General features: G+C 39.0%; 1 protein-coding gene across 6 annotated transcripts in view; it reads right to left on the reverse strand.

Moving 5' to 3' along the window:
• Nlg-4 (neuroligin 4) overlaps positions 1-26,019 on the reverse strand; it is a 425,248-nt gene that overhangs the window by 168,809 nt on the left and 230,420 nt on the right. Inside the window, exon 1 of one of the 6 annotated variants that reach the window (XM_076765748.1) lies at positions 6,575-6,683. The exons of the other annotated variants lie outside the window; for them this stretch is intronic. The gene's annotated coding sequence lies outside the window, so the exon portion shown is untranslated. Of the gene's footprint in view, positions 1-6,574; positions 6,684-26,019 lie in introns of those variants that run through there. 6 annotated transcript variants of the gene reach the window in all.

Raw genomic sequence — 26,019 nt, forward strand, 5'->3', positions numbered from 1 at the left:
ACCAAAAATGATCGTAGTAGACCTCCACAACCGAAAATAATTTTTTCAGGACGATTTGAAAAAATTTTTTCCGCCGAAAAATTTAGGTACATATTCGAATTTTTTTCTCGAAAATGCGTAAGATTTCGACGATATGTCTACACACCAAAAATGATTACAATTGAGCCCCGCAACCGAAAATAATTTTATACTAATACTAATACAGAAAATTAAATCGACAATGAGTAAACATTCTCGATGTCAAATTGTAACGCATATTTCTCGATATAGAGTTGTCGTGGTACAAGAATCTCGGCTGTAGGAGTGGCCAGCTGAACCGAAAACGGCCAGACGACGTTCTGAAAGAAGATCGTCTGGATCATCTTTCCCACGGCCATTTCGGCCGATAGAAAAGAGACGCGATAAGATCGAGTATTGTCGGAGTCGCAGACAATTCTTTGCTTACAGAGACTCGCCGGAGATCTCTGGTTAGTCATCCCCCTGCTCTGTCCCTTTTAGACGATAAAACGGAACTATGGCGGAAAGATTGCTGAGTGCGGCGTCAAACAGAGGCCACTATCTAGCTGAACAGAGGACAACCGAGACTGCTACTTTTGCGTGGCTTCGCGTGGTGAGAGATTACCAGAGAAAACTTGCTGGTCAACGGGAAACTGAAAGCTGGACAGATTAAACCAGCAGATAAATACACTCTTTTCGCGGTTCGCGGTCCTCGCGATGTGTCAGTTTATTCGAAACGTTTCTTAAAATAATTCAAGGCTAGACTTTAGTCTTTGCACGATACTTATGATATTTGCATTTTAAATAGCAATACATAAAAGTTTCATCTTCGAGAGATTTGAGGGTTGAAAATAAAGATACCGAATCCTGGATCTCCCACTAAATCATTCTTACAAATAAAACACAATTTCAACAGACTCTGAGCCGCAGTGAAAATGTTTTAAAATTAAACGTCAACTTCGTTATTTCAATCTTGACTTCAGTGCATATTTTTAAAATATTCTAGTTTCAATTCGTGTAAAAGGAAACAATTATTTTTTTAATTTGTTATAATCGTTGATGTTGTATGTTTCGAACAGACGAATCGAGTTTCAACAAACGATTGGGAACCGTTTAAAACTCACCGTGGAAAATAATAACCACGGAATAGCGTGTCGCGTAATCGCGTATCTAGAAATATAAAACTTTCGATAGTTATTGTGTTATTTCGTCGTCAATGGTATCGACTGTCGTCGCGTCGGTGCAAAAAAGCTCCGGAGCGGATCATTGTGCGAATCCTCGGACGCGAAAGCGGGGATCCGTTCAAAGAGATACGACAGGAGAAAAAAGACGCTAGGAGATCCTGGAGATTGAAAGCGTTCCTCTGATCTCCCCTGAAACGGTATAACCAGGATTCAATCCGAAACGCTCACAAGGATTTAATGTTCATTATAGGGGCCTCCATCCACGGCGTCTAACGTGTACACGCAGGAAAATCACAAGTCGTCGAATAAAAGTTACTCGGTATACAGAGAATCGAAAAATATTAATTAGTCTCTGGTGAATGTTCAAATACGCGGTGTTATCAAAGAACTAACTTTCCGACCATGGATGCTAGTGGAGTTACAAAATATGTAATCGAGAAAATACTGTTATGTGTATTGAAATCCCTTTTTAATAGATAAGCTAGAAAACGATAGTTCTTTATATTGAATCTTTTCAACAGAAACTACTCCTATTTCTTTCTATTGAGTTTTGTGAGTGATTTTCTATTTCGACTGATACTAATGATAGCCATTGAAGAATATTATCCTTTCTGTTGTTTTTGTTTAGAGAATAAAAGTTATTGGGTATACGGAGAATTGAAAAATATTTGTTGAATGTTGAAATACGCGGTGTTATCAAAGAACTAACGTTTCGACCATGGATGCTAGTGGAGTTACAAAATGTGTAATCGAAAAAATACTGTGACTCGTATTGACATCCCTTTCTATATTGAATCTTTCCAACGGAAACTATTCCTATTTTTTTCTATTGAGTTTTGTGAGTGACGTTCTATTTCGACTGATACTAATGATAGCCATTGAAGAATATTATCCTTTCTGTTGTCTTTGTTTAGAGAATAAAAGTTATTGGGTATACGGAGAATTGAAAAATATTTGTTGAATGTTGAAATACGCGGTGTTATCAAAGAAATAACGTTTCGACCATGGATGCTAGTGGAGTTACAAAATGTGTAATCAAAAAATACTGTGACTCGTATTGACATCCCTTTCTATATTGAATCTTTCCAACAGAAACTATTCCTATTTTTTTCTATTGAGTTTTGTGAGTGATTTTCTATTTCGACAGGTACTAATGATAGCCATTGAAGAATATTGTTCTTTCTGTTCCTTGTATTTAGAGAATAATCAATGGAAAGTACAATCGTGGACAGAAAATTTCGATCGATACTGTATCGAGTAAACAACATGACAAAGCTATGTACCCGTCGTCATTATAAGAACGATGAAGCACGCAAATCCCGTCGGGGTGGTGCAGTGGTATAATTCGACGAAAACAACGTCGGAATTGATTCATTGAAAACTGATAATGGGCCGGAATAAAAGCCGAGAGGAATAATTAAAACGCGTTTGCGCGGCTTAGTCGGCGTTCGGCGAGCTTAACAGAAGTCGGCAGCTTTTGTTTCGCGCCAAGGGCTGGAAAAATGGGGGTTGCGTAAGTGTCGCTCGGTTGGAAATTGAACGAAGAATCGATACAACGGGGAGATTTCACCGTGATATCCTTGCTGCTTTTTTCCACGGAACTTTTTCTTTTTACTCGTTGTTATTCACTATCGATACCATAAATGTCCAATTCGATTCATTTAACATTGTTGCAAGAGTGCTCATCGCACGATTGAAATCACTTGCGTGGACCGCGGGAAAATGAGACACGTATTTCGTCAAGTTTAAACATATAACAAAATTAAAGCGAACGAAACTGCGGAAAAAGCTAGTTCACAAGTAAATCTAGAATTTTCACTCGTTATTCGAGAAGTGAATTGGACCCAACTGTACGCGCAAAAGCAAAACCTCCAAATGGACAGTGGGTATTAGTTTCTATTGTCAAATAGCGGGGTCGGGTGGTTTTCCACGGAATGAAATAAAAAGTGAAATAAAACACGCATCGTATATTCCACAATCAATGATTCTTCGCTAATGTACCGCAGCACGTCACAATGAAAATATTTTATCGAAAACCATTATTAGTTTAAACATCAAAACATTTTAAATCGCTCGACACTGCATCACTTGATTGACGTCAGTTCTTTACTGTGTTTTACACAAATACATACGTGTGCAAAATGCTTCATTGAACTCGTACGATAAATAATGAATTAACTATATAATTCGATGTTCAAAATATTCTTTCCCTCCTTGACAGGCCACCATCAGTTTTAAAAACACTGCTTCAGATTGTATCATGGGCACTCGAAAAACTAAGAGGCTTCTTGTAAGCCTTGACGTGAACGTAAAAATGTTAAGAAACGCTAGTCTGTCCGTTCATTCGACACCAAAAGCGGATTGCAGGGAATTATGTCGCCGACGGCGTTCACCCTTCAATCAGCGCCGCAAATTCCATCGTGACGTGCGTGTGCGCGAAATTGTGTTAACTTCGCTGAGTACGTCCTCGCGGCGTCATTGACAGCGTTAATTGAGTTAAAAGTAATTATCGGCCTGCTAAGTACGCGGGCACGACCGAATGGGTGTCGACTTTTCGCTCGCAATCAGCTCCAACCTCAAATTTTGGACGAAATTTCAAGCGAGCGGAATGCCGCGGCGTGGATCGAACACGGATATAATGGAATTGCCTGGAAATAATCATCGTAAAAGATTCTTGGGTGGAACGCTGAGAATGCCGGTCGCGAGAACGACGAAACGTTTTATGCCGCGCGTTTCGCAATTTAGGTTTTCTCTGAGCTTCAGGTGTATGGTATGCGTTACACGTAAAATACACGAATGCAAAAGTTTCAATACTATCAGTAAATTTCTTACGACGACCGTAAATGTGCTATAAACGCAACAGGATGTAATGATTTCCCATTTTACGAACGAAATTTTACGAAACATTTCTATCCATACATCATATTTTTAGTAAGGAATTTTTTTCTCGACACTGCGTAGGATTTCGGGGGTATGTCTATTCACCGAAAATGATTCTAATTGACCCATACAACCGACAATAATTTTTCCAGAGCGATGTGAAACTTTTCAATTTCAGGGAAACATATCAATGCATGGTCGGACATTATATTTTCGGTAAGGAATTTTTTTCTCGAAAATGGTTAGGATTTCGAGGGTATGTCTATTCACTAAAAATGATTGTAATTGACCCATACAACCGAAAATAATTTTTCCAGAGCGATTGGAAACTTTTCAATTTCAGGGAAAGATATCAATGATATGGTCAGACATTATATTTTCGGTTAGGAATTTATTTCTCGAAAACGCGTAGGATTTCGGGGGTATGTGTAATGACCAAAAATGATTGTAGTTGACCCCTGCAGCCAAAAGTAATTTTTTTAGAACGATTTGAAGTTCTTTCATTTCGTCGAAAAATTTCACACCTTCTTGAATTTTTTTCTCGGAAGTGGGTAGGATTTCGGGGATACATCTATTGAACAAAAATGATTGTAATTGACCCCAGAAATCGAAAATAATTTTTCCAGAATGATTTAAAGCTTTTCAATTTCATCGAAAAATTTAGGCACCTACCCTCTGTCGATTTTTCTTAAAAATTTGTTTAAGACAGCACTTTTCAACCTGTACGATATTCACTGTAACGTATGTGAAGTATTGCAGTTATTAAAATTGTATTTTCCATAACAACTACTCTTTTTTTATTTTAAAAGTTGTGGACGAGTGTTCTAGAACGCTCTGTACATTAATTGTGTGTGTTCCGAGATGATGAAAGCTCGGTTTTTGCTTTGAAATATCTCGTTCGTCGTATGAATTCGAGACATAGGCATGGCAGGACAGAACATTTCGTGCGCGGAATTCGTAATAAGACGGCTGGCACGCTGGCAATCGAGTTCGAGACTGGAAATAAATAGAGGCAACGAGACGGGAGACAAATGGAGGCACGGATAAAAAGCGCCCCCCGCAATCAAAACAGCGACGCGAAATAAAATCAGCGAACCGGCCAACGAATGCAAACGCGGGCCAGAAAGTTGTGTAAATTGATTACTGAATTATTTATCGGATACTTCTTCCCCTTTTCAATCCTCCTTTCAGCGGACTTGTTCCAGTCTTCCGAAGAAAGGAGGCGTTCATCAGGTTCGCGGAACAGAACTCGTTTTTCCTACCCGGTAACCGCGGATGAATGAATTAGGAAACGACCTTCTTCCTTTTCAATTTCCCAAATGGAAATTTTTTGGGGTAGGATTTTCTCGTTTTCGTTGAATGTATTAGTACAAACGTCGTTTCGGGGATTTTTCTGACTCGAAGTGGTTATTACACGATGGATCAGCTGTAATAGAGTTACTCCCACTCGTATTCGTACATTATAATGGCGATTCTTAGAATGTTTTTTAGATTTTCCGAATTATTTCACGTATAAAAGTATATTTATTATCAACAGAAACTCAACAATTTAAGAGATATTTTATTATTCTACGGCACTGAAACAAGTACTTTGATTCTTGAATAGACATATTTAGTGACTCATTACATTTAATCAGATCTGACCTAAATTCGAACTCTTTAGCGCTGATTAATCCACCGATAAAATATTATTAAATTTTGTACGGAAATCTGATATTGTCATCTTCCGCCCACACATGTTTGCTTATTTAATTGTTATTTATAATTTACAACGTACGATTGGAGTAACCCAAATATTTAGCAAATAATTAAATATCGATTTTCAGTATATATACAATTTGTGGGGATTTCAATAACCAACGAGCACTATTGTTAGAGAATGAAATTTAAACGGAAATCAAAATTAAATGTAAATCAAACATCGTAAATAAACACCGGCAAACATAATTAGTCATAATCAAACAGAATCGAAGGATAACATAGCTGCGATGAAACGTTAACAAAGACGTAATTAAATGTTAATAATCAGATAGTCGATATCGAAGAAAAATGTAGTAGAATATAGAGAACAATCAATCGCGACACAAAAGGGCACGTTTCAAGGTAAACAAGAATGTATTCAGAATGCAATCACATCGCAGCTTCCTTACCATAGAACCACGTACAATACAATCCTCAATTAATGAACCTCGATGCATCAATCAACGGAGAAACAAACCTCAATACCAATAACATTATTCCTCGTTAGCTTTTACTACTTCGTGGATGTAAAACGAAATCATTTTGAACATAAAACAAAAATATCTAAAGACCGTTCCCTCTGGGACCCTTTTCCAGATATCGCGTGGTTTGTTACATTTGTAACATTATTCGAGACGGCGAAAAGAACCACGTGGCTGAATTTATCGCTCGGCATCCGATTTATTTTGCGTGTGTCTCCGTTCAAGACAGAACGAACAAATCGTAGGATAGTACGTTGTTGGTCGAATCGTAAAGAAATAAAATTGGTTTACCCTTTTTAAGAAGAGGGTGGCGGGCGGTGGCCTTGATTACTGGAGAAGAGGCCACGTAGCTGGATTTGGAGCTGAATTTGGAGCTTTCTCGGCCCTCTCGAAGCCTTTTGACGAGTCCTTTCCTGTCCTTAGACGCTGATGTTGACACGATCACGGATCCGTAGCGAAAGAGAACCGCTCAACGCGAGGCTTCGCGAGCCTGGCCGCGCCCCACCACCAAACCACGCGTATTGGCCAAAGGCGCGTTTAGAGCAGGGTTTCTCAAATTTCTGAGATGCATTATTGTCTTTGATTTAACACGAATAGCGTTTAAGTAAAAACTTTCTTAATAAGAGCAAAATATCACAAGTATTTCTTTTATCTCACGATATAATATACGAGGGTCGTCTGAAAAGTTTTGAGCCTAACATAGAAGCTAGTATTTTTCCGGTTAAATATAGCTTTGTTTTTCAACATAGTCTCCTCCTAAGTCACTTTTCTCAGCGATGCTGTAACCCTTTTAACCCTTCCAAATAGTAGTTGATGTCTTGCCCTGGAAAGTAGGCATTTGCTCCTCGTTCGATGGAAGTCTCTCTCCTCCAAGCGATATTTTAAGCTTAGGAAAGAGGAAAATATCGCTGGGGGCCAGATCTAGTGAATACCAGTGGGTGGTCAACCACTTCGAAACGTAATTCGTGAATTTTGATCATGGCGACCGCCAAAGTGTGAGTTGCTCTATATTTATAAAAATACTGCCAAACAACTGAGCGTCCAAAATTGCTGAAATTTTCACAGGTATTTGTCAAAGCATATACCATTCTGCTAGAAAAATGGTTCTGACAAGAAACGCTACCTTCATGCCGAGGTTCAAAACTTTTCAGACAACCCTTTCTTCTTCTGAGAACTAGCTTGTTCACGGACACCTTACGTATTCCAATTTGAGAAACACTGCATTAGAGTATCGTTAACTTCTTCCTCCTGCTTCGGCGATGAATTCCTTCGATACGTTTCGAGGGTCGTATTCATATGCATGACCCGCGGCTGATCAATTTCTCGATACGAGTTCGATTGCCTCGCAGTCCTTGGCTCTATGAATATTGAGCTCGGCCCAACTGTATCCTTTGGCTTCGTCGCTAGAACTTCCCTAATTGCGACTCTATGAATCCCGATATCTGATCATCATACGCTGTAATATGCGTCGAACTAAACATTGAAACGCTCGTTAACGAATATTGTTCGAGCTTGGCGTGTCCGCACTGACACCGCGTGTAAAAGTAGGGGGGAATGGAACATGATGGGGATGCTAATTGTTTTCGCTTGAAATGTAACCTCAGAAGTCATCGAATTAATGCACCGAGATATTCGAGCCGTAATATTCATCGTTATTATTATGTGTAGCGAAAAATGTTTCATATTAAGTCGAATGGTTTCTAAAGAGACGCATTCTAAGAGTTGGAAATAATTCTTTCATTTCGTTTCAACGCAGAATACACGTTTATTTAATTATAAAACTATTTAACCATCGAAAAATGTTAAATGAAATATTCGACGATCGACGTATCCGTTAAACGAATCGACGATTTTCACTCGCGAGACTGATTTTATATTTTGCGGCTTTGGAAATATTCGAACCATAAATCGATTCAAATATGGAATTTAATTTCAAAAGATTTGAAATTATTCGAAATTTTATTTAATTTCATTGCTCTGCAAATTGCTGGACCCTATCTGGCTGAAACGCTATTAATTTCGAACGAACGGATGCACGAAATAATTTTACACGAATTGTTAGTAACGAAAAATTAAAAAGAATCTGTCGTAGTACGCGACAGTATTCTTGACCAGCAAAATTTGTCTTCGATATTAATGTAGAAACAACGAGGCAACAGAGATAAATTTTTACCCAGTTCCCTGTTTGCACTGTTGACAAATTCAACAAAATTCATATTGCTCATGACAAAACAAAGGATACCATAATTTTAATAATATTTACGAATGTAGGGATGAAATATTCAAAAAAGTATTTATGAAAATGTACAAATTATTAATATAATAGAATTCCAATTATCTGGCATGCTCGGGACGTGGACAATGCGATATAATTAAATGTACTGAGCAGTTGGATTATAAAAGAGCAACAAGAGAGAGAATTTAATTTTAAAAGCTACCATGTTTAACATAAAAAACAAAATATATGGATATATTGTAATATAAATTTATATAATTTCAGTTTTCAATAGGAAATAAAATTAGAAACCTGGCACATTTCGAAAATTAAGACCAAAAGTAGAATGCATTTTAAAACAGCGTGATTCGAAGAATTCGTGCAAAAATAGTGTGAAATCCGTTGGGGGAAAACAATCGTTCGTACAACTGATTTTAAAAATTTCGAACACGATAGACAATTTTGTTCAATTTAGCTCTACAAGGCTATAGATACTATACGTCTAATGTTCTTAATTTAATTTCGCTGCACGGTTCGTTTTCTTGACCAAACCCTTTAGACTTTGATACACGCACGACTATTAGCTTCACTCTACGAACGCCAGGCATTCGATAGGATCGAACCATCCATCGATTGTCGAGTAGTTCACGCTGTATCTCGCGAGTTCGAGGCATCGACGACCGCCGTGCAGCAATTTTCAGTCTTCCAAGGTAATACTGGTTGATAGAGGCGAGCATTGCGGGATATGCAGCGGCTTTTCCATAAGCGTGACGCTAGTCGGTTCGGTTCGCATTACGCTCATAATCCGCGACACACTTGCGAGTTTATAATCGACTCATCTGACCCGGAATTCCGAATGCACGCTCCGCTAATCCCGAATTACAGGCTGCTCGGATTATTTTCGCGCTCGAGGCTCTACGGAGTCGAACACCGCGACACGTGACTCCATGTTTCGTTGCTTTGAAATTCTAAAATACGGCTCTCGAACTTCGAGGTTTCAAATTAGCCGTTTATTTCGAAAGTGGCGTAAGTCATAGCTATCAATAACATATTATTTCTTAAATAACGTTAACTATGCTAATTGGAATGATAAATTTGACACTCTTAAAAACCCAAAAACATTACTCTACCTGTATTTTTAAATTTGATCCAACGCAAACCCTTCAATATCTCGATTCGAACATAAATGGACTTACGTCACTTTCGAAATAAACGGCTCAAATATCCAGAAATTCCAATATAATTTGCAAAGTTTGCTTCGCAAAGTGTCGACCTTTCCTCTTGCAACAACCGGTACAACATTCAATGGACCGTTCTCCTTCCCGTTCTCTATTTTTCTCGCAAAGGGTGCAAAATATCTTACGGTTTATCGGAAGAACCCCGGCTGAACTGAAACCCGTATACATTTTTTATCGGACTTGATGTTTACGCGGCTTTCTATTGTGCTCAGCGTCGATTGTTAGACAACGATTAAAACCGATCGTTTGAAAGCGGACTCGGTTCAATTTTATGCTTCGAGAACCGTGGAACGTTATTCACCATCGCTGGGACGACTCCTTCGGGGGATAAAGGATCGTTCGGGGCGTGGGATCGCTTTCCGTCTGCAATTAATTAACTACGGAACGAAATCTGCCCCTCTCCGCGTCTTCGAAGGGATCCCCTTTTTTTGCGCTATTGACCTTTCGCCACGGAGCGCGTTCTTCCATTCTGGCGAATTAAAATTAGCGATTCGATAGCGTTCGTCGATCCTTCGTTTTATTTTGCTTTTTGCCTCGCAATTATATACACCTCGCACCGTTCGTACTACCAACGATTATTTTATTTTCTTTTTATTTTAATTCATGTTTTACGTCGCATCGACCTTCGGGTCATTAGCGACGACTTGGTGCTGGGATTCCCTTCCTTTGGTGTGGTTATATTTTCTGCTAGATGTTGGAATCCTTTAAATATTTCAGGGTATTTTCTATACGGGGTGTTCGGCCACCCCTGGGAAAAATTTTAATGGAGGATTCTAGAGGCCAAAATGAGACGAAAATCAAAATACCAATTTGTTGATGAAGGCTTTGTTAAACAGTTATTAACGTTTAAAGTTCCGATGGTACTGAATTTTTTTCTCGAAAACACGTAGGATTTCGGGGGTATGTCTATTTACCAAAAATGATTGTAATTGACCCCAGCAACTGAAAATAATTTTTTTAGAACGATTCGAAGTGTTTTAATTTTGTCGAAAAATTTTACACCTTCTCGAATTTTTTTCTAGAAAGTGGATAGTATTTCGGGGGTAGCTCTATTCACCAAAAATTATTGTAATTGACACCTGCAATCGAAAATAATTTTTCTAAAGTGATTTGAAACTTTTCAATTTCGCCGAAAAATTTAGGCACCTACCCCCCCCTGTCGATTTTTCTTAAAAATTCCTTTTTCATTTTTAGTAATTTTGTTTGACACCCTACAGAAAAGTTGTCTAATACTTTTTTGTAGGTATCCATGAGCTCCACTTCCTTCCAAAATTTCAATCCAGTATATTCACTACTGTAGTAGTTATGGCCGTTTGAAAATTGGACCATTTCTATGGGGTTTTTTTCATTTTGCGGGGTCAAGGACCAACTTTTCGAATATTTTTGGAATTTCTACATATTCTCCATCAAAATACGCGTAGTTTGCTTTTTTAAACATTAAAATCGTCCAATCCGTTCAGAAGTTATGACGTTTTAAAGATTCGCATGAAATTTTCGGGCAACATTTCTGGCCATAAATTACATTTTCGATTAGGAATTTTTTTCTCGAAAACGGTTAGGATTTCTAGGGTATGTCTATTGACCAAAAATGATTGTAGTTGACCCTTACAACTGAATATAATTTTTCCAGAACGATTTGAAAAATTTTTTTTTTCGTCGAAAAATTTCAGGGAAACATATCGATAATATGGTCAGACATCATATTTTTTTTTAAGGAATTTTTTTCTCGAAAGTGCGTAGGATTTCGGGGGTATATGTAATGACCAAAAATGATTGTAATTGACCCCTGCAACCGAAAATAATTTTTCCAGAACGATTTGAAATTTTTGAATTTAATTGTTAACAACTTTTTAACGAAGTCTCCATCAACAAATTGGTATTCTTGATTTTCGTCTTATTTTGGCCTCTAGAATCCTCTATTAAAATTTTCCCAAGGGTGGCCGAACACCCTGTATGTTTCTGTGACATCATACAGGTGATGTTATCTTGTATTTTTGTCTTTGGACGTATCTTTTGCTTTCATATAGTAGATGGTTGGTCGACATAATTTTGTTACAATAGGTTACAGGTTGGTGGTTCGATTTTTTCATCAGCTACTCGTGTGTGAGTTTACAGAGTCCTGTTCGTAGCCTTGAATGATTATTATTATTGATGGTGGGCGATGGTTGATAAAAATCTTATTTCTGTTTTCCTAGACGAGATCCATAATGTGTTCCAACCAAGGAATTTTATTTACAAGAAAAACGTGTGGTCCTAGCTCAATTTCTAAAATAAAACGATAATATCGTACTCGTCGAATTGCACGGAACAAATGTCGAAAAAAGAATTGTCTGCGCAACTCTCGACAGTTGTTTATACTCACAGTTTCGTGGGAAGATACTGAACATACTGTTTAGACTGCCCAGACAATAGATTGCGTGTCGTTGAACGAACTTGGTCGTCCATTTACGCGTCCAACCGGAGGATTAAGTCCTTCCTCTCTCCTTTCCTCTTTCGAGGCTGCATATTTTTGCCATGCCGGGCGATTCGGTTGTGCAAACTGCAAGGCATAGTATACGAGAGGCGCGCATAAAGCGCTGGATCGTTATGTATGCCGTGACTCGAGCAACGATCGAATTCCGCTCGATCTTTCAGCAGCGCCGCAACCCCGGCTGCCGATTGTTAGGATCTGAATGGAGAAAAATTGGTCGCCGTTCGCCGGTGGCCCGGTCGAGCGGACGCGCGCCGGCAGGAAACTCCGCGAAAAAAAGAATCCATTGTCGCGCGGCACGTGTAATTCATAGTGTGGCTTCCCGTTCTCGGGCCTGGCCCTCGTAAATAGCATTTTTATTTCTTCGTTATTTCCAGACCGGGGTTCGATGCTCCCCGCCACGCGCTGGGTGGACCGACGAAACGAGAAAAACCAGAGCACATCAATCGCTTGTAAACATGTAACAATTTTCGGGACGAAGAAACACGTGTACCGTCACGCGTACACTTAGCAAACCTAACAATAAGCGTGCATGCATCGAACACCGTTTGATATTTTCCCATACGAGGCGTCAACGAGCATCGGTTCGCCCGGAAAAATATATTTCGCCTGGCCAAATAACGAGGACCTCGAAATTAAAAAAAAATTGTTACGCTGGTAACAGTTTTATTTCTATAAACTCCGAACAGAAAAGTTTATTCGTATATCCATCAACAAGGGAGATATTTACGCGTTTCAATTTAAATGGTTCACCATGTATGTTCTCCCTGTGCACCATGCTCGTACTGAATCACTTCCGGTCAGTTCAGTCCGCGCGCAAACGAGCGCGTGGGACAACTCCTGCCCACCGAGGCGGACGATGATCGTAAATAAATTCGTAATACGTTAAATCGTTTTTTTTTTTTACTATTTCGATGAACTTTGACGAGACCTTTAGGGCTTAATTATGAAACAAACGATAGATTTAAGTAGCCTCAAAATTTTGCTTATTGTTATTTTTTAAATATACTTGAAAATTAAACAAAAAAGTCACGACTTTCGACCTAATAAATTCTAATAAACCCACTCACTATTCCAGTGCAAAATAGAAAAAAAGAGCATTTTTTATGGACGGACTAAAATATACTCGGCAATCTGGAACTAATATTGATAACGCATATAATCTGTAACTTCTTTTTAATTGGAATGGCTAGCATTTTTTCGACCGAAAAGCTCGACGAATTAATTGGAATATTCGAAAGATATTGCAGTATTTGCTCAACCGATTTACGAATTAGCATCGAATAAAATTCTATTCCGTTTTCGAGAGATTAACTTCCATATCGTGTTTCGTATTTCAATTCATTTTACGACTGCTGCGTTTCGTCCATGATAAAACTCGATATAATAGACTTCGTAAATTCGAAGAAAAGTTTTCGATCCCCCAAATTTCTCGCATTTTCGTTGCTCGAATACGACTTCCGATGTTTTCTACTGCGAACTGTTTAACTACTTGAGTAGTCACGAGGGTTCAAGGACAATTCTCAACAAGTTTGTCCAATTTGAGCTGAAAGTTTCGACGATCTGAAACTTCAAAGTCTGAAAGATTCGATCTACTTGAAGTCCAGCAAGTTCAACAGACTGGAAGTACGTGTCGTTAAGGCAGTTATGCCTTCTAATGTTTAATCGCACCTTAGGGTCAAACAATATCTAATCTTTTTCAAGTACGGATGCCCCAGCTCGCGTTTAAGAATGAATTCCACAGTCAGATCGAGAGATCTATCGATTTAAATTGCATAAGTCTTTTAATACAGATTAGAGTATGAAACTCTGTTTATCGTGGATCGAGATCAGGCTAGCAGCGATACGATCCCCCGCGATTTTACGACATTCTGTGCAACGAGACACGACTGCTATCGATAATCTGGCAATATTCGCAGAAACGATTAATTACGATAGAAGGGTGATTAATTATATCTACGAGTAAAATCAATTATTCCGAGATCCTGGACGAATATCGTCGTATAGCAGAGCCGTCGACTGACTTTTTGACGGACAGTCGCGTTTCCCACGCGAGGTTGAGGACTCGTGGTCACGGTGGGTTGATTCCCCGTGAAATTCATGCGAAATGACGTTATAATAATTACGGGCGTTTAATACGCGCCCGTGCCGCTGCGTATGAATTTTAATTAGCCGTGCGATATTGCGCCCGCGTTACTCTTTCACAGGTATCGCGATGATAAATTAACGGCAACGCCAGGACTCCGTTGAAAAACGTAATGAAAATGCAGTCGGCGTGTGAACGGCCATCAGAAGGTAAATGAACGTTTCAGCCTGTGTTCATACGGTCGATTAAACGGTGATTTTAAAAAAATGGGACGATTAATATTCGGTCCAGGGACGGAAACACAACCGAAGCCATAACAGTTTTGGGACGATTAAATATAACAATAGACCCGAAGCACCGCGGTTGAAAAGGATATACTTAAATATTTTTCACAGAAACCTCTTCAGAAATAAAAACAAAAATTAATAAACGGTGCATTAAATCCTCTATTATCGTAATTTTCTACGATAGTAGAAAAAGAATAATATTAAATCAGATCGTTCTAGTCTTAATTTTAGACACTTCTCTCGGTAAGACTGATGGTCCGAAGATACAAGAGAGTACAGCATATTCAGGGATCAAAGTCTGTAGAATTCCCGTAGAACCAGGATGATCGATTTCTCTGAAACAAAATCCATTAGCCCGACAAACCACGATCGTTTTATCACTCATCTGACTCGACTGCATCACGGTCAAGTTCCCCGTAACCTACTAACTTCGAAAAGCTTCGTCGAGCTCCAACGCAAATTCAATCAAACCGTGCTTCGCGGGGCAATTGATGAAAGGGCTGATTGCATACCGAAACCGTTTCGATCGCGTGACCTGGCCCACCGTTTTCGATTGGCATTATTGATTAGCGGCAAAATAATTTTCAAGCCGTGCTGATACATCACTGCCTGTCTGTGCACAACCTCGATCGATACTGGTACCCCCCGTTGCCCCTTAAACGCGAAGCACGCATAAATTTCCCTGGAGTTATTCGGGTCGAGCCGGCTGTTCCTGTAGGCGATGCGCGCTTTAAAAGTCGCTACGGAGCATAAATATGCAAGTTCACGGGCTCCCTTCGGCGGAAATTAATTTCGAGACGCCACGATCGACTTCTGCCATAGTACCGCGCGCTTCATAGTAAAAAGACCTCCAATTATCTTTACTGCGACCGAACAAACTGAGGCGAGTCTCTTAACCCCTCGAATCGTCCACGAAAAAGAAACTTTGTTTTCAGACAATTGGAAAGCACGATTTGTCGTTGAACTTATTTTTACGGTCTCGTTAGAATTCAAGAGTCCTGTCTGGATTTATTTTTTTTTTCAACATCTAATCTTGGGGATTATTTGGAGAGAAATAACAGCGTATGGTTAACTTGTGATAGAGAAACACGTGAAATAATAGATAAAATTGCTTTTTGTGGCGAGATCACTTATAGATCGCTCGTTTAATAGAATGAATGCCTATTTAGTGACGAGAATACTTGTGGTATTGATACGATGAATCGTCTGTAACAGCACTTGTAGATTCAAAGGAACGAAGAATTTTCTTCGAAATAAAAACGCTTATTATAAATTTGATAAACGATTCTCTTTCCAAACAGAGACCAGAGAGTAGGTTGAAAATTCGTATGCAGTGTCATATTTGCATGGGGGAACAGGTTTGAAGAGCAAGCTAATAACAGAGTAAGGTAATAGAATGTGGAGTACGAAATGGCTTTGCTCTTTCTAGAATTACACCATAGAGATATACATTTTTGTAATAGTCACTTTGTAAAATTTCTGGTGTACTGTAGACGAACAGCGACGAAGAAAAATTCACCGTAAAAAGAGAGATTTGCATTAGTAGGACACGGAATGAAATTTTCATAAAATTTTTCAGTTTTACGGGCAATCCTCTCTTACGTTTTCGTTTATTTATCCCTAATTACACAGAATTTCTACTCGAATTTCGCGTACAAGGAAAACTGTACGCGGTACGTTCAGTTTCTGCCCGTTTCATTGGCACGAGTTTGAAAGAAAAATAAAATGAATTGTCTATAAATGTGCATTTCTCGCATTAAAAATCCACAGCTTTGGAAGAGAATTTCGCATTGCAGGATTCTATGCGGTAGCAGCTTTTAATTATAAGAGAGAACTCGTTTGGAATGTAAAACTGAACGGAGATCAAAATAATTATAAATAAATTCTACGTATTATTGGTAAAGAGAAGCATATTTTCATTCAGTTTACATCTTCTGATTATCATATTTTAATTCCCTTCAGTGGGAATCGGACACTTTTATCGATTAAGTACCCTATCGATTTCAATTTGATAAAATAAAGACTTCTATTCAAAATATTCACCGCGGTAAACGTTAAAGCTTGAATTTTCAAGCGTCTGAAAATATTAAAATAATCGAGCAAACAATATTATGAAATAAAGGAATACAGGTATTTCAAACAATAACGAGCTAAATAATACTTTTGAAATGCTCGCCCTAATCGTTAGCGAGCTGACAATTATTTCACCGGTATTCCTGGGAATTGACTGGTCTATTTCATGCAAATCACCTCTTTCCCGTGACACGTCAATTTTTCCTATTTGTCGACTCGTTATTATGTTGGTTTTCACCCAATCCTGTTACGTCTCATTTCCCCCCCCCCCCCCTCAGTACTGCTTTCGCGGAACGAAATGAAATTATATGGACGGCAACGACGCGCAATTTAAAACGTCATATTCGCTAATTTCGCGAATTAAAACTAACCTGCCATCTACATTCGTTGTGGCGTTTCACCTATAAAGAAGTACGGGTTCGCGTAATAAAAGTCTTTATTCGATTGTCAGCCGCAACGTGGATTTATGAGCATATTAAAAACTTCGTCACTGAATATTTTTACTAACATCGAAACGTTTACGAAACGTGGATTTTCAACAACCTCCGAAAACCTGAATAACGCAATAAGAATCCGTTTATAAGATACGCGTGAAATCGTATGCGATTTGGCTGGCGCGTCTGACCATTTCTCGTCTTCTCTACTTACGCTGACAAAGTCATACTTGCACAGGTACCCAATGAATCTTCGAAATCGATTCTATGTAAAACAAAACACTGTACGAACAAATATTATTTGACATGCAAACGGTATAATTTGTTATGCAAATAATCAAAAAAGTTTCTATTAATATGTTCTGTACAATCTTCGTTAGAAATTTACAGTAGATTCTTGTTTTGCAGTTTATAAGGTTTCGATGATGTTTTTGAAAGAAAATTATTGTTATAAAATGTATGACGTTATGCAGATATAAGAAAAAAAATGAATAATGGTAAATAAACAAGATCCTCTATTTATTGACAGACCGGTTAAATCCACTGAATCGCGGCTAACACCACCCCCAATTGTCGAGAGCCTTGACAAACTTTTTTTTGAAATTTTTCTTAGGGAAGTCGCGTCCTTCGGGGAGTGTTTCAAAAGATCCAGACGCCCCGAGAGCGTTAGATTATGCCGAGTACCCGTCATGCATAACTCACTCGAAGCTGGAAGAAGGGGGCAACTTTTAATTTCCATAAAACCATTTCCCGCACTCATAAAGTTCTTCCCTTTCGCCTCTGAAGCGTTCCCGAGGATGATCAACGCAACTGAGGATAAAAATTCAAATTTCGCCCGTTATCTACCCGCGATTATGATGTTATTAATGTTTTTCGTCGACCTGGCTAGGCGTCTTAATTCACTGGCGGAGATTCACTGGAAGTCTGAAATATCTTAACTCGCAGCGAGGGTTGCTCGAGACACAGATGAAGACAGAGTTGGGCATCGATCGATTAATGGAATTAATTTAGGGGAACTTTTAGCTAGAAATAACTATCATTGCCCATTCTTCATACATAACACTGTCATTTCTTCAATTCGTGTAAGGCTATTATAATTTGTATATTACAAATTTTAATTATATTTATTGAGCCAGAAAGGAAGAAATAATATATTTACTATATTGTCGTCAAATGCAAATAAATAATTTCCGTCTAATATTTAGCGTGTCGTGACGCAAAGTATTTCGTTTAAAATTTATTTTCATATATCCAAAGTCAGTTTGTCATCCAGGTCTATGGGTCTACATATATTTAATTAGGCGTGTGAGGTACGCGACAGCGAAAACGAATTTATCGTAATTAAATCGCGTACGAACGAAATGTATGATTTTAAAATCAGAGACAAATAAATTGCGTTTGATATTATTTACCTACAATTAGAATTTATGCTGTGTGATAAACAGGGTTTCAATTATTTATTTAATAAATTTCTCGATACAGAGAATAACAAGTGTTAATGAAAGGGCCAGAAAGAGAGAAATATTGACAGTAAAATACAAGACAATTTAAAGAAAATTTATAAAAAAGATTTAAAAGAGAATAATGTTACAAATACCGTAAATACATTATCTGAATAATGAGTATTAAAATTATATTTGGTTTAACGATTTCAATTAATTATTTCTCAAATTTCTCAAAATTTTTTTCGTATAAATATAATATTCCTATATCTATGCTTGTTATTACCATGTACGAAGTGTATTAATTTACAATTTGAAAATCTTTTACGTTAAAAATAAATCAACAAATATCATTTTGCATTATCTATAAATACTTAATATACGATAATTTTTTAATTAACTAGGCGATATTGCATTAAAACCAAGAGAGAGCATTAATTGTCGGCCGGAGTGAATCAATATCTACCCTTTAAGAGACCTGTGTCTCCACCATTTCATCTCGCGGACGAAGGTAGTCTTTTAACGCACCCCTAAATACTCTTTGTTCCCAACTTCCACCCCATCTTCCTTCGCAAAACCAACAGCCATGAAACCAGCCGGCAAATTTTTGTTTCTTAAACTTCCAAAAGCCGACCTTTAAGTCTGAGATTCCGACGGAGGGGGTGGGTAGTGTATCAGTTTTTAATTAAAGTCTCGAGGGTCTTTTTTTGCAGATTCACCGAACGACTAGCTCAACAGTTACTTCCTGGTATTATGGATCGGCGCTGAACTGCCGGTTAAAGTGTTTCAAGAGGGATTACGAAGACTCCTGGCGGTAGAGTGTTTCAGAATTTAAACGGAATCTCGAGAATTAGCGTGCGAATTGACTTGCGGGTAAACAGAGCGCCAGGCGAGAATTGGAATTTCCACAGTGAAAGGTATTTCAGTGTTAAATTCTCTCTTCACTTTCTTTGAGAACTCTTTGTTTCGAATATAACGTTTGCCTAATCCGGTGTAAAAGCTCCAATCGTTGCACTTTGGGCACCACTCTGATAACACTGGATTGCTTTTTTTCAATCCCTCCCATAGTCACATGTATTTACGCACTAATTCAGTGAATAGTTCTCATCCATGAGAAGAGTTTTTAGGTCGATATGGCAGTCAGATTGGACCACGAAAATCCATAAGGTGAAAACGTCAACAAAAATCTGTGTATTAAGTGTCGAGTATTCAAGAAATTAATTAAAATAAAGCCGAAGACATTGAAAATACATGTTCAGTACAAATATAAGTTATTACTAGGCTAACCAGGTAAAATTTTTAATTAAGAGCGAACGTGAATGTTTAATTAAGGTTAAAAGCAAACACACCAAATAGTTAATAATAATTAGTGTTACTGTAGTATACATTTATATAATAACGAACTCAGTTCCGGTTAATTGGTACACATCGAGCTGAGATAAATTTGGCTCTATTAAGCAGCCCCACATACGCGAAGTTTGACGTAAATAGTCGAGTAAACAGAAAAAGGAACACTCGACATTTCATTAATTATATATTCGAGTAGCAAAATATCACTGCATATTTAAATGTTCTTCACATTGAAGCGAATTTTTCCTTATCCTTGACATCAATATCGTTAATTATATATTCAATCGTATCAATTTTCTTCAGTAATAAATATTTAATAAAAATGACTTTCTAGCTCAAGTTTCAAGCTGAGAAATTAGCGTACGTATTCGTACAAGCTTTTCAAATTTTCATATAGAATGCAACAAATGTAACTTTGGTTGCACGATCGATTTAATTTGGAGTCTGTGCATTCTGGTATCCTGGGAACTTAATGTCCTGTGGCATCCAGTCCCAAGACCAATGTAGCAATGTTTACGCTAAAAATCGTGCTCTGGATCAGTGAATGCAGGCTCGCGTACGCGGCACCGACCTAAATCTCGATACAGAGTCAGTTACGGTTGACCGCCGGACTTGGAAACGCTCTTTGGGTATCGACAAAATCGTTAGTCCCTCCGTGATCCGATTTACGACACAACAAATCTCTGCCTCCGCACCCGTGGAAGTTCCAGAGCTTTCTCGTTGATCTACTTCCATGCTCGTTCCACGTTATTGCCGTTCGTTGGCCGGTAACGAGGAAACGTCGGGACGTCAAGCGTCAGGACGCGTGTACCTTCCACGTTTTGCAAGAAAGATGCGCTTGTAACCCTTGATAATTTGACTACGAACGTCATCTGACCATTACACCGATTTTTATCGAAATAATCCACAGTAATTTACTAATGTTCCCAAAGCAATACACGAAAAGGAACATCTTACGTGGATCGTTTCGACCTAGAACGAAAGAGTTCCCTCGCGAGTTTTATTAAACGATGCGATTTAATTTAATATGTACGATTAAGGTTTTTCTAAAATCGCGCATCCTTGACTCTAGGAACTGTCTCGAAATCTGTTCGTAAATTGTTTTGTTTGGGTAACCAAGACTTTCCGGAATCGAAACACTTCGAAACTGAAACTGCTACTTGGAAGTTCGAAGGCAATATTCGCGAAGTTTACCAGCTCCTTTCAACGCCGTGGACTGAAAATGGTTGGCAACTTCACACCGTGTTATCGAGGGACAAAAGTAACTGCGTGGGAGGTACCAGCAAAATGGTCCCTCCGTTTTTGCTCCGTCGTCCCAACGCTTCCTTTCGAATCCTTTGTCCTAGCGACCGCGACTTCTGGTGCTCATTGTCTTTCTACACTTCCCTCGAGCGGGGTTCTTGCATTCCCGTTCTTGTACCTGACTCTCGACTCCGAACTCGTCACTTCCGTTTCTGCGATGTTCCTCTTCGTTTCGCATTGTCCCGACGCAGAAACTTTTGCGCGCGCCGTTCCACCGGTATTTCCACGTTCCTCGGCCGAGATGATTCACGCGTAAAAATATAGGAACAGAGCTACTTCCTAACCTGTTAACTGACCAGGAAGAGTCACTTCGTCGCTCGAAAACGATTCTACACTGAGAGGAATTAGTGTTTGGTACTGCTTTCGATTCATAGAAATCACATTAAGAGTTTCTTATACAGGGTGTTCGGCCACCCATGGGAAAAATTTTAATGGGAGATTCTAGAGGCCAAAATAAGACGAAAATCAAGAATATCAATTTCTTGACTGAGGCTTCGTTAACAAGTTATTAACAATTAAATTAAAAAATTTCAAATCGTTCTGGAAAAATTATTTTCAGTTGCAGGGGTCAATTACAATCATTTTTGGTCATTACACATACCCTCGAAATCCTACGCACTTTCGAGAAAAAAATTCCTTACCGAAAATCTAATGTCTGACCATATTACTGATATGTTTCCCTGAAACTGAAAAGTTTCAAATCGCTCTGGAAAAATTATTTTCGGTTATATGGGTCAATTACAATCATTTTTAGTGAATAGACATACCCTCGAAATCCTAACCATTTTCGAGAAAAAAATTCCTTACCGAAAATGTAATGTCCGACCATGCATTTATATGTTTCCCTGCAATTGAAAAGTTTCAAATCGTTCTGGAAAAATTATTTTCGGCTGCAGGGGTTAATTACGATCATTTTTGGTGAATAGACATACCCCCGAAATCTTGCGCATTTTCGAGAAAAAAATTCAGAAATATTTTATATATAATAATTTTTCCAGAACGATTTGAAATTTTTGAATTTAATTGTTAATAACTTTTTAACGAAGCCTCTATCAACAAATTGGTATTCTTTATTTTCGTCTTACTTTGGCTTCTAGAACCCCCTATTAAAATTTTTCCCAGGGGTGGCCGAACACCCTGTATATTTTATTTATATGTCATCAATTACCTTGCGACTGAAAAGCGCTCTAGTAGCTAAAACAATGGTTATGTCTCATGTTTTCTTTGGAAACAGGTTAAGTGCCTAAGTGCATTTTGAATAAACTGAAACAGTAAAGCGTCTTACGAGAGCTGCTTCTTGTCGTGCGGTCCAATAAGTACGTCGAGTAAAAATAAAGTAATCTTAATTTATTAATATTAAGAGGCGTACTTTTAAACCGTGAGTTTTATTCGAAACTAAATAATTGATGCTTTTTAACGTTAATAAATTACGGTTCTTGAAGAAACAATATCTCCTTTCAATGTGATTTTAAAAGATAGGTTTTCAACTTCCCAAAGCATCGTTCTAGAACGTATCAGTATCGACTTCGATAACAATCACCCCTTGCCTTACGATTTATCTTGAATACACATAATTATTTAGTTAATTTAATATTATTTCAGTTTTATTGAATTCACCAAATATGATATCTAAACATTTTAAACATTTTGACGAACCAGACCAAGGCTAGTAGACCAAATTCATCATTTCAGTAATACTAAAATCAAGCAATTTACACCGTAAAATTTCGCGAAACGCCGAGTCGAATCCCCGAATAAAATTGCCAGTCTCTTCGAAACATCGGTTTGATCGATCGCGGAAAGCCTCGAGGCTGTCACTTGCACCCCGCAATCCCACCGAAAGATGTTAATTTAACACCAACGATCACCGAGGCAGCCTGTAAACTTCTACGAGCAACGCCGAACAGATTTAAACCAATCTGGCCAGGCTTAAGTGGAAAGAAGGCGAGGTTATCTCGTTCACCCCGGGATCCACTCGACCCGTCTGAACCCCGGTGCCAAAACTGGCGCTATAAAGCTCGAAGACGCCTCTCCCGGGGACAAAGATTTAAACGGGCATTAGCCGGCAAAGTGTCTCCGGGTAATAGGTTAACAGTAATGAAGAGATATCTGCGAGAACGGAGCGAAGAAAGCAAGAACAAAAGGACGGGCGTCGGGGTTGACCCGTTGGAAAAGTTTCTTCATAAAACGCGGCGGGGGCGGATCTCGTCGAGGTTTCCCTAAATCGTTCGACCGCGGGGCGCGACGACAGTCGTAACGTGGACCCGGTTGTATCTCAGCGTTAAGTCGAAATCAGTGTTTAGTAGTTTTAAATCAGACGCGAGCCTCGGTCGTTTCGCAGTGGCCCTCTTTTACTTTCCCCGCGACAGCCGACCCGCGCTCGTTACTCGTCTTTATTATTCTTTATTCCAAGTGGACCCTTTTGCACGGCCATCCGGTACTTTCTCACAGCGCCTCTTTCATTCCTCTTCCGCTGACCCATCGCACCGAAAGCATTCTCTCGTCTCCACGGTTTTTCTTACCTTTGTCTACTACCTCCGCTGCGGTTTCGAGCTTTGTCACCGGTGAGTTTCAACTTTTCCTCGAGGAGGGGAGGGATGGGGGTCATTTGATTCTCTCGGAGAGTTCAGCGGTGAAATAACTTCTTATACCGGCTACCGACATCTTTTATCACGGTTCTTTTTTTGCGGGATACGTTGCGGTTTAGAGCAGAGGGCGAAAGTAGCTCGCGACGGAAATGGTCCAAGTTTTAGTCGAATAACGAACAACGAACGTATGGCGCAAAATACTCCGTGAAACTGGGAAATACGAGAGACGTCAGATTTCGGTACGCGTTATACAATCAGCTATAACAGGGAATAATATTTGACGAAATAAAATTAAGAGCTAAAATAAGAAGAAACTTAGCAACGTAATAATTTGTAAACTCGAGTGAATAATTGAGGCTCTGAAAGAACGTTTTTATTTATCGCGAGAGAGCAGAGTAATACAATGTATTTTTATTTATCCGTTAGTGCACTCACGTTTAAAATAATCTATCAAGACCAGAGACTTGAATTTATAAAATTATCAATAATATCTATAGGCATGCAAGCTATTATTTATACTTTGTGCACAACACGCACGTCCCACGTTTTTAATTGTTACCACGATTAACACAGCTGTGGTTGGTGACGAGTGATCCATGCCACGAGCACGGTAATTGATAACCAACGATCCATAATGTGAACACAGGCATCTTAAATAGACTTAAACTACACGAACTAACATTAATGCATCGTTTGACCCCCGGAAGAAGCTAGAGAAACGCTTGAGAAACCTCAATCAGCACCAACTATCAACCTACAGCAATTTACTTACTATAACTAAATTTATAACTTGTATTCAGCAAGCAACGGATAAATTGTGGTTTATTATTCATTATCCAACATTTCATAGATAATAGTATTTATAGGTTGAAGGAGTTGCGGGAAACATTCACTCCGATTATGGAGGGTAACTAGAATGCTGTATAGACAAGGTAATTACATCGAAAACCTACTCCAAAGTCGATTTTGCTCAAAGTCCAGCAATCTAGCTGAATAATCTAACACGTATACGCTACAGAGGGTCGCAATGTTAGCTCTAGATCGTTTATTTAGGAAGCTCTCAAGTACGCTTAAAATAGCTTCAGTAGCAGAGCCAAGGATTTTAACAATTTCAACGTTGAAAATCGAATAAAAAATAGTAAACAAAAAATTTGAAAATCTGGGATTGCACAGTTATATGTTTCAATCGTAATAAAAAATTTATTTCGATGCACCGTACGACGGTGTTGCAAATTCGTTAAAATACCTTCTGCATCTTTGCCGTGGTGGTGTCGTAACCCCTTTAGTCGTAGCTTGGAACTCCGTAATTTTACGGAAGGAGCCTCGAACGTGGTATCCTTGGAAATTCGGTGTGACAGGACTGAGAAGGGACAATGAAGTGGCAATTCGATTACACCGTGGCTCACGATTCACGCGTCTATAGTGCATTTAAATGGAGCCCCGTCGACCGTTTCAGGCTCTTCTCAGCCCGTGAGTTCTCATTTCGCGGCAGCGACGCGACGCCGGTCGTCGTTCGCGTTTATTATTCTTTATTCGGCACGGCGCGTCTCCATGCGACTCTCCATCCTTTCGAGCCATTCTTCGCTCGCGCGGCTTTTTAAGTCCACGCTCTTCGTTCTCGTCCCGGGGGTTGTCTTCACGGCCGATATGGACAAACGAATCTTTGTGTTCCCAAGCTACAGAGCGTCGTTTCTCGTTTCAACGGTAAATACGCGACAAGCTCGTCGGAGGGAACGAAAGGCGTCCGTTCGCGACGATTTCGCCGTCGTTCGTTAGTAAACTGCACAATGAGATAAACGAGTGCCGTTCCACCGACGCGATTTCATTCGCAGAAAAGCAGAAATAATCGAGTAATCGGACAACGCGTACTGATTGTCGGGTACACGGAAATCGTCGTGCTTCGATTATTGAACGAACAAGTTTTTTTTTTCACGTTCCAGCTGGAACGTTTTAGCGACGAGACGCTGCTAACGTGATTCTTTCCTAACGAAGCATTGAAGGATCGTCCCCCCCGTTCGTTCGTGAAAAGGAAACCAGTAATTCAGTCGCGAGCTTCGGAACCAGATACGGACGAATAAAGAACTACCTCTGAACTTTGTTTATTTCCCACCACGCGACGAGGAAATACTCGATGGACGCGTTAAATGTACGAAACGATAGCTGTGTGTGCGTAACTTCCGGGAACGTTAAAATTTCGATCTGTCACGTTGACAGAATATTCTACGCGGCGCTTTAAAAAAAGATTTTATGA

The sequence above is a fragment of the Colletes latitarsis genome, chromosome 5, assembly GCF_051014445.1.
Source record: "Colletes latitarsis isolate SP2378_abdomen chromosome 5, iyColLati1, whole genome shotgun sequence".
Classification (NCBI taxonomy): domain Eukaryota; kingdom Metazoa; phylum Arthropoda; class Insecta; order Hymenoptera; family Colletidae; genus Colletes; species Colletes latitarsis.